Here is an 18,320-nt window from a genome sequence, read left to right as displayed (position 1 = left end):
GCTAGGATCTTGTTGAGAATCTTGGCATCCATATTCATCATGGATACTGGTCTGAAATTCCCCTTTGATGGGGTCTTTGCCTGATTTGGGGATCAGGGTAATGCTGGCATCATCGAAAGTGTCTGGAAGTTTTCCTTCTGTTTCTATTTTTTGAAGAAACTTCAGGTGAATAGGTATTATTTCTTCTTTGAAAGTTTGGTAGAATCCCCTAGGGCATCCATCAGGTCCTGGGCTCTTATTATTGTGGAGGTTTTTGATCAGTGCCTCAATCTCATTACTAGAAGTTGGTCTATTCAGGTTACCAATTTCTTCATGTTTCAGTCTTTGATGTTTATAGGTTTCCTAGAATGCATCCATTTTTTTTTTCTGTGTTGCTTAACGTATTGGCATATAGCTGTTGATAATAATTTTTTTATGATTGTTTCTATTTCCTTGCTGTTTCTTTTGACATCTCCACTTTCATTCATAATTTTATTAATTTGGGTCCTGTCTCTCTTCTGTTGGATTATTTTGGACAGTGGTTTATCATTCTTATTAATTCCTTCAAAGAATCAGCTTCTAGTTTCATTGATGTGTTCTTCTACTATATCTCTGGTTTCTAACTCATTGATCCCTCTTTAATCTTGATTATTTCCCTTCTTGTACATGCGGTTGGCTTAATTTGTTGTTGATTTTGCAGTTATTCAAGGTGTAAAGAGAGTTGGTGTATTTTGGATTTTTCAATTTTTTTGAGTGAGGCTTGGGTGGTCATTGTATTTCCTTCTCAGGACCAACTTTGCCATATCCCATAGGTTTTGCACCAATGTGTGTTCATTCTCATTGGTTTCCATGAATTGTTTAAGTTCTTCTTTGATTTCCTGGTTGATCCAAACATTCTTAAGCAGGGTGGTCTTTAGCTTCCAAGTGTTTGAATTCCTTCAATTTTTTTTTTTTTTTTTTTTTTTTTTTGTGGTTGAATTCCAGTGTCAAACATTGTGGTTTGAGAATGTGCAGGGAATACTCTCAGTCTTTTGGTATCTTTTGAGCTCTTATTTGTGACCCAGTATGTGGTCTATTCTGAAGAAAATTCCTTGTGTGCTCGAGGAGAATGAGTATTCTGTTGTTTAAGGGTAGAAAGTTCTGTATATTTCTATGAAGTCCATCTGGTCTAATGTATCTTTCTAAGCTCTTGTTTCTTTGCTGATTTTCTGTTTAGATGATCTGTCTATTGCTGAGAGTGTCGTGTTAAGGTCCCCTACTATTTATGTATTCATATAAATATGATGCTTTATTTTGATTAACAGTTGTCTTACGTAGTTGGCTGCTTCCATATTGGGGGCATAAATATTTACAATTGTTGGATCTTCTTGGTTGACAGACCCTTTGAGAATGATGTACTGTCCTACTTTTTTTTTTTTCAAGTTTCAAAAAAAGTCTAGGTTGCCATATATTGTAGAAGTATGAAGATATGACATTATTCTTTGGATTGGGTCTGTGATCATATGGAATGGAGAAGTCAGAAGTCAGACTTGATACCCAAGTGGAAATATCAACCTGTAAGTCCCCACCTAAGCCTAATCCTTTTGTTATTAATTTTACAAATAAATGGTTTTATCCTCTTCTGTTGAGTACTTCTTAGAGACTCTCAGAAATGCCCAAGCTTTGGAGTAAATGCCTAGTAGTGCAATCAATGTGTCATATGGTAGCTCTATTTTAAAGTCTTGAGAAACCTCCGTACTTTTCTCCAGACTGACTGTTCCAGGTTGCATTCTCACCAACAGTGCAAGGAGGTTCCCCCTTCTCCATAACCTTGCCAACACCTGTTGTTTTCTGTCTTGTTAACTTTGGCCATTCTGGCTGGTTGACGGTGGTATCTCTCAAATGAGGAACATAAGGAATAGAGCAAAGGACCACAGAGGAAGGGTGGGAAAACTAAATGAGAAGGAACCAGGGAGGGACATAAACCATGAGAGACCCTGGACTCCGGGGGAAAAAAAAAATGAGGGTTACAGAAAGGAGGGGGTGTGGTTATGGGGTGACCAGGGGTCAGGTATTAAGGAGAGAACACATTGGAATGAGCACTGGGTGTTATATGCAACTAATGAATTGTTGAATAGTACAATGAAAACCTATGATGGTTATATGTTGGCTAACTAAACATAAGAATGATGTAGTGTCCTACTTTATCTCTGACTACAGCCTTTAGTTTAAATCTAATTAATCTGGTATGAGAATCACTATCTCAGCATTCTTTTGTGGCCCGTTGGCACAAAAGATGCTACTCCTTCCTTTCACTTTCAGTTTGGATGTATCTTTAGGTTCCAGATGTGTCTCTTATAGACAGCATGTGGATGGCTTCTATTGCTTTCTGCAACACTGTGCCATTTTATATGAGCATTTAGGCCATTTACATTGAGAGTGATTATTGAAAGATACATTTTTATTGGCATAATGTTGCCTGTGAATTCCTTGTTTCTATACATTGTCTCTGTAAAATTCTGTTCTATGTCACTCTTGGCTTCTTTCTTCTTTTATAGAATCTCCCTTAATATTTTTTTTCAGGGCCACCTTCGTGGTTTAATAACCTTTTTAAACCTTGCCAGTATTATAAGCTTTTTATCTCTCCATCCATTTTGAATGTCAGCTTTGCTGATTAAAGTATTCTTGACTGCCTGTTCTCATTTAGTGCCCTGAATATGTCTTGCCAGCCCTTTCTGGCTTGGCAGGTTTCTGTGGACAGGTATATCGTTCTGATGGACCTCTCTCTGTACATAAAGAATCTCATCCCCTAGCTGCCCTCAGAAGCTCTTGCCTAAAATTATGATTTGTGAGTTTCACGATTAAGTGTCTTGTGGTCTTTCTAAATTCACTGATCTTGGTGGATGACATTTCTGCCTCTAGGACATGAACACTTGTCCCATTCCCCAGATTGGGGAATTTTTCATCCAGAGTTTGTTCAATTATATATTCTAGTCTTCTCTCTTTCTCCAACCTCTTAGGGATCCTAATAATTCTGATGTTGGAACATTTCATGGCGTCATTTAGTTCTCTAATTCTGTTTTCATGTCTTCTAAACTGTTCATTCCAGGCCTCCTCCTGATCCCTTTTCTCTTATCATTTTGTCCTTAGATCACTGATTTTGTCTTCTATCACAGTTACCCTAGCTGTTAGAGTATTTAGATTAGGTTGGATCTCATTGATAGCATTTCTAGCTTCTGCCAGGTTGTCTCTCACTTCCAGCTTTAGTGATTCCACGTTGTCACTAATGGTTTTCTCCAACCTAGCCACCATTGCCTGGATAATTGTTACCCTGAATTCCCTTTCCATTATACCGTTTATGTCCATATCCAATAGTTCTGATGGAGAGGGCACTGTCTCTGAACTTTTCCTCTGTTGAGTGTTCCTCGTCCTAGTTATTTTGGTGAGAGGTGGTTGAGGGGTTGTATAGCAGAATATATCATCCCCGAACCAGGCAAGGTGCACCCTGGAATGTTTTGGTGGAATTAGAAGTCACCACCAAAAAGAAAGAAAAAGAGAGAGAGAGAGAGAGAGCAAAAGAGAGAGAGAGAGTAAAAGAGAAAACCTAGCCAGAATGAATCCCAAAAGTAAGATTTATAAAGTTTATAAACAAAAATGGACAAACAAAAATACTGAGAAAATAAATGATAAGAAAAAAGAAGAAGAAGCAGAAGAAGGAGAAGGAGAAAACCCAGAAAAAATGAATGCCAAGGATAAGATTTATTTAATACCAGAACAAAAACAAATTTTCAGAAGCACTGACAGAAGGAAAACATGGGAGCGTGGTTATAAATCCTTGAAGTGGGCAAGGAAGGTTATTTTGGTTCCTCCTAGGTGTATCTTGATATCTTTGTTAAAGTACTCAATTTTCCAGAGATAAAGGGAGATTAAAACTGGTTTATATATAGGGGCAGTATTGAATAGGGAAAATTGATTACCTTGAAGCTTATATCTATATGTATATTTTTAAAAAAAGAAAAAAAAAGAAAAGAAGAAGAAAAGCACAGGAATATGTATGAAGAAAGTTCAAATTAAAAGGGTATTATGGAATATTTTGTATTAAACCTCTAGTTGTAATTTTAAGTAGGTTAAAAACATTAAAAGAACAAGAATCCTGAGAACGAATTGAAAAAATTAAAAAGTTCTATCTATGAAATATATAGGTTTTAGGGAAATCTCCTGAGCTTAATATATTGTTTTTCCCTGATGTTGTGGTTTTATAGTTTTATGGGGACCCTGTGATGGTTGTCCTCTCATTCTTTCGGCTTGCTCTCTGGGGAAGGGGCCTGTCTCACTGTTTTTCAGTCAGTCTGGCTCCGCCCTCTGCCCTATCAATGTTCTGGGCTCTGTGGAAACCGTTTTTTCAGGTGTTTGTTCTCTGGAGGTTTTTGTTCTTTGGTGGCTTTTTGCAGCTTTTCAGAGGTTTAGTGGAAAGAAAACTGCGCTCAGACCTTCACCTCAGAGACAAGCCTCAGTGTGCTTCCCTCTGAGTTTTCCAGAACACACAGACTCCCTCTCTGCAAACTATGCTGAATAGCACAAACTTCCACAGGCAGTGCACGTCCCCAGCCATCGTCTCAGTGGTCGTCCAAGGTGCCTGCTTGTCTCTGCACCCTTGTGTCACTAAAATTTTGATTGGTATTGGTCCAGGGAACCCACTTCTGGTGGTTGCCTTTGCCAGGATTGCTGTCTGGAATCCAGGGCCACACAGGGTATGCTCAGACCCTCACATGGAATGTTGCCACTGCTGAGGGTTCCTGACCAAATATTGCACCAGGTTCTCTCAGGCATAGGCTCGGAGTGTTCAGACCCTTGGCCAGTTGCAGAAGGCCACAGGCCTAGAGGCTGCCAGCTGGTGTCCACACCAAGCTCTCTCAGGTGTAGCTGGGAGTTCACTCAAACCCTGCAGTTGTGCAGGGCACACAGAGTGCAGAAGGCTGTGGACCTAGAGAGTACCAACTAGCACCCATACCAGACTGTCTCACACATGGGCAGTAAGACGCCCAGTTGAGCAGTGGTACAAACAGTGGAAATCCAGGGGATCAAGGGCCACAGACTGGGGATTCCACTTCATTCTCTCTGGCATGGAAGGTTGCTGGTGTTGGTTGTCCTGGGTCTGTGGGCTTAGGTCCTTGCCCATGACTGCCTGATTACACCAGATGCCCCTGAAGACCTTTTGCTCTTTTTGAGTGCTTTAAAACATATTCCATGTTAATTCTGGTTCCAAAACACAGGGCACTTTTGTAATGGGGTTTTACTTTCCAATGGGTCACTTCTGGTGGCTACCCTCCCCTTCTGTTTATCCTTCGATATCAGTCTGAATGTTCTCACTCTGTGTTACCTCTCCACTGATGTTTTCTGCCCCCTTAGAGATCCAGAATCTTGCATCTCAGGCTGATTTCCTGGTTGCTCAGAGTGTTCTGGTAGATATTTAGCTCACTTTAGGGAAACAGTTGAAACAGGATCTCCTACTTCTCCACCATCTTGTCCCTCCTCAAACCATATATGATATCTTAATTCAGGTTTCATATTGTGTAGGAAATTGGGCATTATCTACTAACAAGTAGATCTTAGATTTCATGTGGAGGTTAAAAAATTAGAGCTATATTCTCCCCGTGTAACTTCAAATACATATAGTCCTTTCCAATTCAGTTTACTACTTCCTGGTGAATAAATCAAACCAAGGCAAAATCAGCCTGAGTATACTAAATTCTATGAGCATGGTCAAATATTAAATACTGTTGGAAATTTTTTTTTCCATAGAGTTCCTCTATTGAATGCTGGTATGTGATCTCCATCTTTGTCAGCTTTATTGGTGTATTCTAATTATTTCTTAGACTAGATCATTTCTTGAAATATCAGAGAAACTAGATTAAGAAAAAAATTGGTAGTCATAGAGAAGAACTCTAACAAGAGGATATAGTCCCAGATTTTGAAGCAACAAAGTAGTTGTCTCTGAATGATTCTACCTTTATTTCAGAAGAATAGCATAAAATAACAATTCATTATTTAATCAACATGTTCCACTATCTAACATTACTCTGATTTTAATCATATGTAAAATTTGTTGAAACCGTAAATCATGTTTTTGTTGTCAGGCACATTTCTAATGATCAAATTGAAAATCACATTTTAGAGGATTTTTTTAATTTAAAAATATTATGAAATAGTATGCAATTTCAGTAACAGAATCTTTAGAAATCTCATGGAGGAATCTGGTATATCTTATTTTTAAGAGAGTTTTATTTTATTGTAAATGTTTGTTCTTTCTATGCAGCCTAACATATGTCACAAAAATGTGCTATCCTCTAGGTAACTCTTGAGTAAAATCTGTCATGTTCTATTTCAGACTTGAGTATTTTACTTAATTTTTTTCTTTAACATATAATTCTGAACTTGGGGTAATTTATGAATTTGTATGTAATACTAGACATTTTCTATGCAACATTTTGTATTCCAAAATGTAGGACACCAAGTCTTTAATTGCATTATATTTTATTTCTCTTATTATATATTCATGATTTTCTCTTTTTAATTTAAATATATTTGAGATTTTACAATGTGTGAGTTTAAGATATGCAATATATTAATTTATTTATATTTTAATATGATGTCATTGTAGTGATAGCACTTTTATAATATCACATAACCATTATTTATTTTTTGTCTTCAAAATAATTGAAACCTAGTCTCCTTGCAACTTTGATAATTATAACACATAGGGTTACCTATATTCACTATACTGTGCATTAGATCCCTAGAACTTATTTGCTACTCATTGTAAGTTTGTTCTTTAAAAAAAAAAAAAATCTTTCTATGCTCCCCAACTTCCCAGGCCCTTTTAATTACCATTTTACTCTCTGCTTTTATGTGTTTAGATTTTTAGATTCCATATATAAGTGATATCATGTATTTCTCTTTCTATGTTTGGCTTATCTCAATATATCATCCTCAGAATTCATTTGTGTTGCCAGGAATAACAGGATTTCCTTCTTTTGCATGGCTGAATTTTATATATAATCACTTTTTTATTCATTTATCTGTTGATGGACACTTAGACTATTTATGTATCTTGGCTATTGTGAATAGTGCTAGAGTGAACATGGGAGTATAGATAACTCTTTGATATTCTGCTTTAATGACCTTTGGGTATATACCAAGAAGTGGAATTGCTGGATCATATTGTAAATCTATTTTCAATTTTTTAAGAAATTTCTACATTGTTTTCCACAGTGACCATACCAACTTATATTCCCAACAACAGTGCACATATTCCCTTTTATCTGCACCCTCATCAATATTATCTCTTGTCTTTTTGATAATAGCCCTTCTAAAAGGTATGAAGTGTTACCTCATTCTGTTTTTGATTTGCGTTTCCTTGACAATCAGTAATGCTGAGTATCTTTTATGTACCTGTTGTCCATTTGTGATTTAAAAAAAAATTATTTATTTTTAAATTTCTTTTCAGTGTTCCAGAATTCATTGTTTATGCACCACACCCAGTGCTCCATGCAATACATGCCCTCCATAATACCCACCACCAGGCTCACCCAACCTCCAACCCCCCGCCCCTCTAAAACCCTCAGATTGTTTTTCAGAGTCCACAGTATCTCATGGTTTGTCTCCCCCTCCAATTTCCCCCAACTGTGATTTCTTTTTAAAAATGTCTGTTTAGGAGAAGGGGCAAGATGGCAGAGAAGTAGGAGACCCTGTTTCAATCGGTTCCCTGTAGTGAGCTAATTATCTACCAGAACACTCTGAACACTCATGAAATCTGCCTGAGATATAAGACTATACAATCCTGGACCTCTACAAGGGCAGAAGATGCCAGTGGAGAGTGGTGACTTCCGATTGCTTAAAAGCGTTCCAAGGTGCCCCTTGTCTGGACTGTGGTTGATATATTCAACTATATATCCCCTCAAACACCTCTCACCAAAATGACTAGGATGAGGAACACCCAACAGGGGAAAAATTCAGACTGTGCCCTCTCCACAAGAACTATTGGATATGGACATAAACAATAAGTTGGAAAGGGAATTCAGGGTAACAATTATCCAGGCAATGGCTATGTTGGAGAAAACCATTAATGACAACATGGAATCTTTAAGGGTAGAAGTGAATGTCATGCAGGAAGATGTTAAAAATGCCATCAATGAGATCCAATCTAAACTAAATACTCTAACAGCTAGGATAACTGAAGAAGAAGATAGAATTAGTAATCTAGAGGAGTAACTGATGGATAAAAAGGATCAGGTGGAAGCCTGGAACAAACAACTTAGAAGCCATGGAAACAGATTTAGGGAAATAAATAATGCCATGAAATGTTCTAACATCAGAATTATTGGGATCCCTGAGGGGGAGGAGAAAGAAAGAATACAAAAAGATACAGTTGTACAAACTTTCGATGATAATTTTCCCAATCTGGGGAATGGAACCAGTGTTTATGTCCTAGAGGCAGAAAGGACACCCACTAAGATCAACGAATCTAGTAAAACATCGAGACACTTGATTGTGAGACTAATGAATCATAATTTTAGTCAAGAGCTCCTGAGGGCAGCTGGGGTGAAGAGATTCCTTATGTACAGAAGAAAGTCCATCAGAATAATGTCAGACCTGTCCACAGAAACCTGGCAAGCCAGAAAGGGCTAGCAAGACATATTCATTGCACTAAAGGAGAAGAACATGCAGCCAAGAATACTTTACCCAACAAGGCTGACATTCAAAATGGATGAAGAGATGAAGAGCTTTCATGACCAGCAAGGTTTAAAAGAGTATGTGATCACCAAGCTGGCCCTACAAGAAATATTAAGGGGGAGTAGGTTCTATAAAAGAAGAAAGAACCCAAGAGTGACATAGATCAGAAATTTACAGAGACTATCTATAGAAACAAGAACTTCACAGGCAACATGAACTTCAATAATTACTCTCAATGTGAACGGTCCAAGCAATCCCATAAAATGGCACAGCATTGCCAGTTGTATAAAATGTCAGGACCTGTCCATATCCTGTCTACAAGAGATCTATTTGGAACCTAAAGATATATCCAGACTGAAAGTGAAGTAATGGAGAAGTATCTTTCATGCCAACAGGCCTCAAAATAAAGCTGGGGTAGGGGCACTTGGGTGGCACAGTGGGTCAAAGCCTTTGCCTTTGGCTCAGGTCATGATCCCAGGGTCCTGGGACCAAGCCCCACATCAGGCTCTCTGCTCTGCAGGGATTCTGCTTCCTCCTCTCTCTCTCTCTCTGCCTGCCTCTCTGCCTACTTGTTATCTCTGTCTGTTAAATAAATAAATAAAATCTTAAAAAAAAAGAAAGCTGGGGTAGTGATTCTCATATCAGATTAAACTAAAGACTGTAGTCAGTGATAAAGAAGGTCACTACATCATTCTTAAAGTGTCTATCCGCCAAGAATACCTAACAATTGTAAATATTTATGCCCTCAGTCTGGGAGTAGCCAACTACATAAGACAACAATTAATCAAGATAGTCATATTGATATGAATACATTAATAGTAGGGGATCTTAACATGACACTTTCAGCAGTAGACAAATAATCTAAACAGAAAATCAGCAATAAAACAAGCGTTTTGAATGACACATTAGACTAGATGGACTTCATAGAAATATACAGAATATCCCACCCTAAAACCAAGAATACTCATTCTCCTCAAGTGCACATGGAACTTTCTCCAGAATAGACCACATACTGAGTCACAAATAAGTACTTAACCGATACCAAAAGATTAAGATTATTCCCTGCATATTCTCAGACCACAATACTTTGAAACTGGAACTTAACCACAAGAAAAAGTACAGAAGGAAATCGAACAATTGGAAGCTAAACACCACCCTGCTTAAGAATGTTTGGATCGGGGAGCCTGGGTGGCTCAGTGGGTTAAAGCCTCTGCCTTCGGCTCAGGTCATGATCCCAGGGTCGTGGGATCGAGCCCTGCATCAGGCTCTCTGCTCAGCGGGGAGCCTGCTTCCTCCTCTCCCTCTGCCTGCTTCTCTGCCTACTTGTGATCTCTGTCCATCAAATAAATAAATAAAATCTTTAAAAAAAAAAAAAAGAATGTTTGGATCACCCATGAAATCAAAGAATAACTTAAACAGTTCATGGAAGAGAATGAAGACACATTGGTCTAAAACCTATGGGATATGGCAAAGGTGGCCCTCAGGAGGAAATACATAGTCATCCAAGTCTCACTCAAAAAAAATGAAAAATCCCCAACACACCAGCTCTCTTTACACCTTGAAGAACTGGAAAATCAACAACAAATTAAGCAAATCCATGCACAAGAAGGGAAAAAAATCAAGATTAGAGCAGAGATCAATGAGTTACAAACTAGAGAAACAGTAGAACACATCAGTGAAACTAGAAGCTGTTTATTTGAAAGAACCAATAAGATCAATTAACCACTGGCCAAAATAATCCAACAGAAAAGAGAACCCAATTTAATAAAATTATGAATGAAAAGGGAGAGATTATGACTAACACCAAAGAAATAGAAACAATCATCAGAAATTATTATCAGCAGCTATATGCCAGTAAGTTAAGCAACCTTGATAAAATGGATACATTCCTGGAAACCTATAAACTTCCAAGACTGAAACAGAAAGAAATTGACAACCTTAATAGACCAATACCTAGAAATAAGATTGAAACAGTGATCAAAAACCTCCAAAAAAACAAGAGTCCAGGAACTGATGGATTCCCTGGAGAATTCTACCAAACATTCAAAGAAGAAATAATACCTATTCTCATGAAATTGTTTCAAAAAGTACAAAGAGAAAGGAAACTTCCAGGCTCTTCTTATAAAGCCAGCATTACCCTGATCACCAAACCAGGCAAAGACCCCATCAAAAAGGGGAATTTTAGACCAGTATCCGTGATGAATATGGATGCCAAGATTCTCAACAAGATCCTAATTAATAGTATCCAACAGTACATTAAACTATTATCCACCATGACCAGATGGGATTTATCCATGGAATGCAAGGGTGGTTCAACATTCACACATCAATGTGATAGAAAAAAAAATCAATAAAAGAAGAGAGAAGAACCACATAGTCTTCTCAATTGATGCAGAAAAAGCTTTTGACAAGATACAGCATCCATTTCTGATTAAAACCCTTCAAAGTATAGGAATAAAGGGAACATTCCTGAACTTATTAAAATCTATTTATGAAAAACCCACAGTGAATATCATCCTCAATGGGGAAAACGTAATAGCCTTCACTTTGAGGTCAGGAACAAGGAAGATGCCTACTATCACGACTATTGTTCAACATAGTATTGAAAAGACCTAGCAACAGCAATCAGACAACAAAAAGAAATAAAATGTATTCAAATTGGCAAAGAAGAATTCAAAATCTCTCTTTTTGCAGATGACATGATATTTCATATGGAAAACCCAAAAAACTCCACCCCCAAGCTACCAGAACTCATAGAGCATTCAGTAATGTGGCAGGATACAAAATCAATGTACAGAAATAAGTTGCTTTCTTATACACCATTTCAAAGATATTTCAAAGAACTTATATAATATAGATGTATTAAAAATATAAAAATCTAAGCTCCTCACCTCACCTTTTCTCAAAAGTAACATTTATTAAAATCCTAGGCTTTAAGAAGCCCTGATAACTATGGTAACATGTTCCAAGTTTGGGGAACTTTACCCATTTACTCTCATTTTACCTATCCATTTATATTTTACCCATAGCTTCAAGTAATAGAAAACTCAACATACAGTGTGTTAAGATTAAAAAAAAAAAAAAAAAAAGGGGAGAGGCTGGGGAAGAGAGAGATAGGAATATGTGGGTTGCCTAACTACTGAAAAATCCGGGGGGTAGAAATTGCTTCATGAACAGCTGTATTTAGGGTTTAATGATGTCATCAGGACTCATTTCATCTCTATGTCATTACTCTTCCTCCAGCTTGGTTGGCTTCATATTCAATCTCTATAAAATCCGAAGATATTGACACTGTCTGCAATGTCTACATCATCTCATATTTCTGTCCAAGAAGAAAGAATAACAGCCTATTTCCCAGAAACATTAGCAAAATTTTGATTGTATATTATTGGCTACAGTAGGAAAAATATCTATCCTTAAAACAATCATTGAGAACAGATAAATGGCTTAGGCTAATTAGGGTGTAACCTTGAATGTTTGGGGATGATCTCAATCCTAGGTAGACCGTATGAATTGAATGTGAAAAAGAAGATATTCTTAAAAAAAAAAATACTAGGTTCATGTCTTAACAGAATAAAATTCTTGGGCAAAAAAGAGATGTCTACTTCACAGTAAGATTTTTCAAGAAGAAGTATTTCGAAGATCTAAACAGAGATGATTTAAAAAACTAATCAGGGATGTCTGGGTGGCTCAGTGGGTTAAAGACTCTGCCTTTGGCTCAGGTCATGATCCCAGGGTCCTGGGATCGAGCCCCGCATTGGGCTCGCTGCTCAGCAGGGAACCTGCTTCCCTTCCTCTCTCTCTGCCTGCCTCTCTGTCTACTTGTGATCTCTGTCTTTAAAAACAAACAAACAAACAAAAAACTAATCATCATAGAGAAATAAAACTTTCACTGGCACACCACATCAAATTGATCAATAGTTCAATTTTATTTGGCCAATATAATTTCATCAGTTATCACATGGAATCACATATAGTCTTCTTCAATTTTTCTGGCATAATATATGTTGAAACTGTGCCTAATATTCATTAATGAAAGAGTCTGGACTACTTATTTGCGAGTTACAAATATGTGATGAGTTTAAGGTCAGTAGCAGAAAAGAAAAAAAATAATATTTTACATGTATCTTCTTCCAAATATTAATCAAGCTTACAAAATTTAAAATAACAAAGATGTATATTTTATTTTTTATATACTATATTTGATGAAAGTGTTAAACAGAAATAGTTTTTTAAGTCAGGAGCATAATAACTAAGTAAAGATGAAATTATAAGACACAACATTGAAACAATAAAAGAGTGATTACTGAGTTCAAAATTTTGCACTCTATTAGATTGAATGCAAATTCTGGAACTTGTACTGACATGGAATTGATAAGTACTTGTTTAACTGCCAAATCTCATTCTTCCATGAAGCTATTGGCACTTTTTTTTGGTGGGGGCAGAATCCATTATTTTAAAAGGCTTTTGAAAATGAGGTTAAGTTCTTCAAAAGCTATGTTTCATTCCATAATGTGCTTATCTTTAAAAGGGATTCATCAGTTTATAACTTATAAAACTTAACTGTGGTCAGTGCTTTTTTAACTACAGAAAGGAAACACCTGGTACATATGGATGACTCAAAATACTGCAAATAGTGCTAATCAAGAAGACTACAAGAAGACAAAATAAGGATTAATAATAAGTCTAATTAACATTTTAAAATGGCAGGTAGTTAACAAAATAAGAAAATGTGTCAAAGATACTATCTTTTCAGGTAACATAGTTTTATCTTTATATTTTATGACTCAGGTTAAACTGGAGACAAACATTAGTAGATGTAATACGATAGATTATATACATCCATAAGGAACATTTTATGTATGGGCTTATAAAATTCATGAATTAAAAGTTTGTTTTTATTATAAAATATCACACAAATTCCACAAGCAACCCCTACTGTAGTCATCTTCTTTTCTGGAAAGTTGATATAATAAGATCCCAAACCCAGTGAAAATTTGGTCCTTTCCGGAAAGGATTAAAGAAATAGAAATGCTGACTTAGCACTCAGTTGTGATACCAACCATGATGCCGACCATGATACCATGTGATACCAACATGGTAGGGTTTTTTGACTATGGATAAGGATAAAGATTCACTCTCATGCTTTTTCCCAATGGGTAATTCTAGTTGAGTAAGCCGTATAGCCACTGTCTTGAAAATGACATCAAGAAATTCCTAAATAGTTTTCAATCCAAGGAGAAAGGTATACTTAAGCTGAGGGTTTGGCTAATGCACCAAAAGGATGTTTAACTCAGAAAGCTCCTGAATAAAGAATAACTATCAGGGCAAAGAGATCGAAATTTAAAGAGCTCTAAGTCTGTCATAGTGATAATGGAAGCACTTAGTAACAAATCTGGTTCCTGTTCATTTTCCAAATTGTCATGTCTCTATTTATCCATAGGTCAGAATTCTGGAAAGCTTAATCTGCTGGGAACCAAAACACAAATACACAAATTAGAAAGAAAAGTATCTTCTAATCAGAAAATTTGTATTATAAAGATCATGAATTTTCTCTGTGGGAGAAACAAAACTATCAGCAAAATACATAGAGAAATAGATGATGATAATGCAGATATAGATAGATATAGATAGATAGATGACAGATAGATGACAGATAGATAGATAATAGATACGGTAAATAGATAAAATTAGTAAAATAAAGCCATGAATTATACTAACAAGATATCCTGTCAATTTTAAGAAATGATTTCCCAACCTCCATTCGGGTCCTGTGAAGTTAGAGAGGATTTTTAAGGCAAACCTTCAGCTATTTTTGCTATTCTTGCCCCTGACTTACTCTGGATATTCATATTTGCCCCCTTTTTATCAGTTCTACCCAGTGTTAATTCCTGCTGACTTTTGATTGATCTCTCATTCCTTCCTCTTTACTTATCATGTCCTATGTATCTTCATGACTTATGTCCTTATATCAGCCAAAAATTTAGCCTTTCTTACTTATAGGTTTCCATCCTCTTATCTGCTCGTTTCTCCTTTTTAAATGGATTTTCTCTATTATTTATTTGACTATAGCTGATATATAATATTATAGTAGCTTCAGGTGTGCAACAAAATGACTCAATATCTCTATACATTATGCTATGTTCACAAGTATAGTTATCATCTGTCACAATACAATGCTATTACAATATTATTGTCTATATTCCCTATGCTGTACCTTTTATTTCCATAGTTTATTCATTCTATAACTGGAAGTCTGTATCTCCTACTCCCCTTCACCTATTTTTTCCCATCCCCTACCTCCCTTCATTCTGAAAATTAATCAGTCTCTATTTATATGTCTAATTCTGCTTTTTGTTTCTTTGTTTTGTTTAGATTCAACATATGGGTGAAATCTTATGGTATTTGTCTTTCTCACCTTATTTCACCTGACTTTACTTCACCTATCATAATATCTTCTAGATACATCCATGTTGTCACAAATGGCAAGGTCACATCCTGTTTTATGGATATCTATCTACATAGATATGTAGATATGTAGATATCTACATTGATAGATACATAGATAGATAGATAGATGATAGATCCCTCTTTTGTACCAATAGATAGATAAATAGATAGATAGATAGATAGATAGATAGATAGATAATTGATAGATATATGGATACCTCTTTTGTACCCAGTTTTCTATCAGTGGACATTTAGGTTGCTTCTATATCTTGGATGTTGTAAATACCCTGCCATAAACATAGGGGTGCATATATCTTTTCAAATTAGTGTTTTTGTTTTCTTTGAGTAAATACCCAAAGAAATCCAGAATTATTAGATCATATGGTACTTTTTTTGTTTTTTTTTTGAGGAAACTCCATACTGTTTTCCACACTGGCTGTACCAATTTGCATTCCCACCAAAAGAACATGAAGGCTTGTTTTTCTTCACAGACTTACCAAAATATTATATTTCCTGTGTTTTTTTATTTTAGCCATTCTATCTACTGTAAGGTGGCATCTCATTGTGGTTTCAATTTGCATTTCCCTGATGATTATTAATTTTGAGGACATGTCATGTGTCTGATGGTTATGTGCATGTCTTCTTTGGAAAAATGTCTATTCATGTCTTGCTTTTTACATATATTCTGCCCATTTTTTTAATCACACTGTGTTTGATATTGAGTTGTATAAGTTCTTTGTACATTTTAGATATTAACCCCTTATTAGATACATTATTTGAAAATATTTTCTCCAATTTAGTAGTTGCCTTTTTGTTTTGGTGATGGTTTTCTTTGCTGTGCAAAATGTTTTTATTTTAAGATAATCCCAATAGTTGATTTTTGCTTTTGTTTTCCTTACCTGAGGAAACATATCTAGAAAAATTTGTTACAATTGGTGTCAAAGAAATTACTTCCTGCCTTCTAAGATTCTTATGGCTTTAATCTCACATTTAGATCTTTAATCCAATCTGAGTTCATGTTTGCGTGTGCTATAAAAAAATGGTCCAGTTTCATTCTTTTGCATGTAGCTGCCCAGTTTTCCCAGCACAATTTATTGAAAATGTGAATTTTCTATTGTATATCCTAGCCTCCTTTCTCAATGATTAATTAAACATATAAGAATGGGTTTATTTCTGGGCTCTCTATCCTGTTCTATTGATATGTATCTATTTTTTTGCCAGTACCATACTGTTTTCATTACCTAACAGTTTTTTTTTTACTTCTTTCTCAAGATTGCTTTGGCTATTCAGGATCGATTGTGGTTCTATACAAGTTTTTTTTGTTATGGTTCTGTGAAAAGTGTTGGTGATATGATAAGGGCTTTATTCAATATATAAATTGCATTGTGTAGAATATACATTTTAATGATATTGGTTCTTCCAATCCATGAAAATGGAATATTTTCTCATTTTTTTGTGTCACCTTCAATTTCATCAATATATTGTAGTTTTCAGATCACAGGTCTTTTGCCTCCTTGGTTAGGTTTATTTTTAGGTTCTGTATCCTTTTTGGTGCAACAGTAAGTGGAATTATTTTCTTAATTTCTCCTTCTGCTAATTTGTTATTCATATATAGTAATGCTACTAATTTCTGCATATTAAATTTGTATCCTGCAAGTTTACTGAATTCATTTTTACTTCTAGTAGTTTTTCAGTAGACTATTTAGGGTTTTCTACTTACAGGAATGTGTCATCTGCAAAGAATGACACTTTAACTTCTTCCTTACCAATAATAGATGCATGTTATTTCTTTTATTCATCTGATTGCTGTGGTTAGGACTTCTAGTACTATGTTGAATGGAAGTGGTGAATGTGGACATTTTTGTATTGTTCTTGATCTTAATCAAGGAAAAGTTCTCAGTTCTTCACCACTGAGTGTAATGTTAGCTGTGGATTTTTTCATAAATGGACTTTATTATGTTGAAGTATGTTCACTCTTAACCTATTTTTTTGAGAAATTCCAACATGAATGGGTGTTATACTTTTTCAAATGCTATGAAAAGATTCCAAATGTCCATCAACTGATGAATGGATAAAGAAGGTGTGGTATATATAGACAATACAATATTACTTAGCAATCAAAAAGAATGAAATCTTGTCATTTGCAATATTGATGATGCTAGAGCATTATACTAAATGAAAGAAGTCAATCAGGGCAAGACAAATGCCATATGACTTCACTTATACGTGGAATTTAAGAAACAAAACAAAGGAACAGGGAGAGGGGAGAAGAGAGGCAAACCAAGAAATAGACTCTTAACTATAGAGAACAAATTGATATTCTGAAAATTTTATTTTATTTTTTTAATATAATTTTTTATTTTTTATAAACATATATTTTTATCCCCAGAGGTACAGGTCTGTGAATCACCAGGTTTACACACTTCACAGCACTCACCAAAACACATACCCTCCCCAATGTCCATAATACCACCCCCTTCTCCCAAACCCCCTCCCCCCAGCAACCCTCAGTTTGTTTTGTGAGATTAAGAGTCACTTATGGTTTGTCTCCCTCCCAATCCCATCTTCTTTCATTTATTCTTCTCATACCCACTTAAGCCCCCATGTTGCATCACCACTTCCTCATATCAGGGAGATCATATGATAGTTGGCTTTCTCCGCTTGACTTATTTCGCTAAGCATGATACACTCTAGTTCCATCCATGTTGTCGCAAATGGCAAGATTTCATTTCTTTTGATGGCTGCATAGTATTCCATTGTGTATATATACCATATCTTCTTGATCCATTCATCTGTTGATGGACATCTAGGTTCTTTCCATAGTTTGGCTATTGTGGACATTGCTGCTATAAACATTCTAGTACACGTGCCCCTTTGGATCACTACGTTTGTATCTTTAGGGTAAATGCCCGATAGTGCAATTGCTGGGTCATAGGGCAGTTCTATTTTCAACATTTTGAGGAATCTCCATGCTGTTTTCCAGAGAGGTTGCACCAGCATGCATTCCCACCAACAGTGGAAGAGGGTTCCCCTTTCTCCGCATCCTCGCCAGCATCTGTCATTTCCTGACTTGCTGATTTTAGCCATTCTGACTGGTGTGAGGTGATATCGCATTGTGGTTTTGATTTGTATTTCCCTGATGCCGAGTGATATGGAGCACTTTTTCATTTGTCTGTTGG

General features: G+C 36.0%; 1 pseudogene; it reads right to left on the bottom strand.

Moving 5' to 3' along the window:
* LOC131821008 (Y-box-binding protein 1-like) overlaps window positions 1-18,320 on the bottom strand; it is a 186,565-nt pseudogene that overhangs the window by 152,848 nt on the left and 15,397 nt on the right.

Source organism: Mustela lutreola, chromosome X (assembly GCF_030435805.1).
Source record: "Mustela lutreola isolate mMusLut2 chromosome X, mMusLut2.pri, whole genome shotgun sequence".
In the NCBI taxonomy this organism is placed as follows: domain Eukaryota; kingdom Metazoa; phylum Chordata; class Mammalia; order Carnivora; family Mustelidae; genus Mustela; species Mustela lutreola.
Note: the sequence above shows the minus strand (reverse complement) of the source record. Positions and strands in the feature narration are given on the sequence as shown.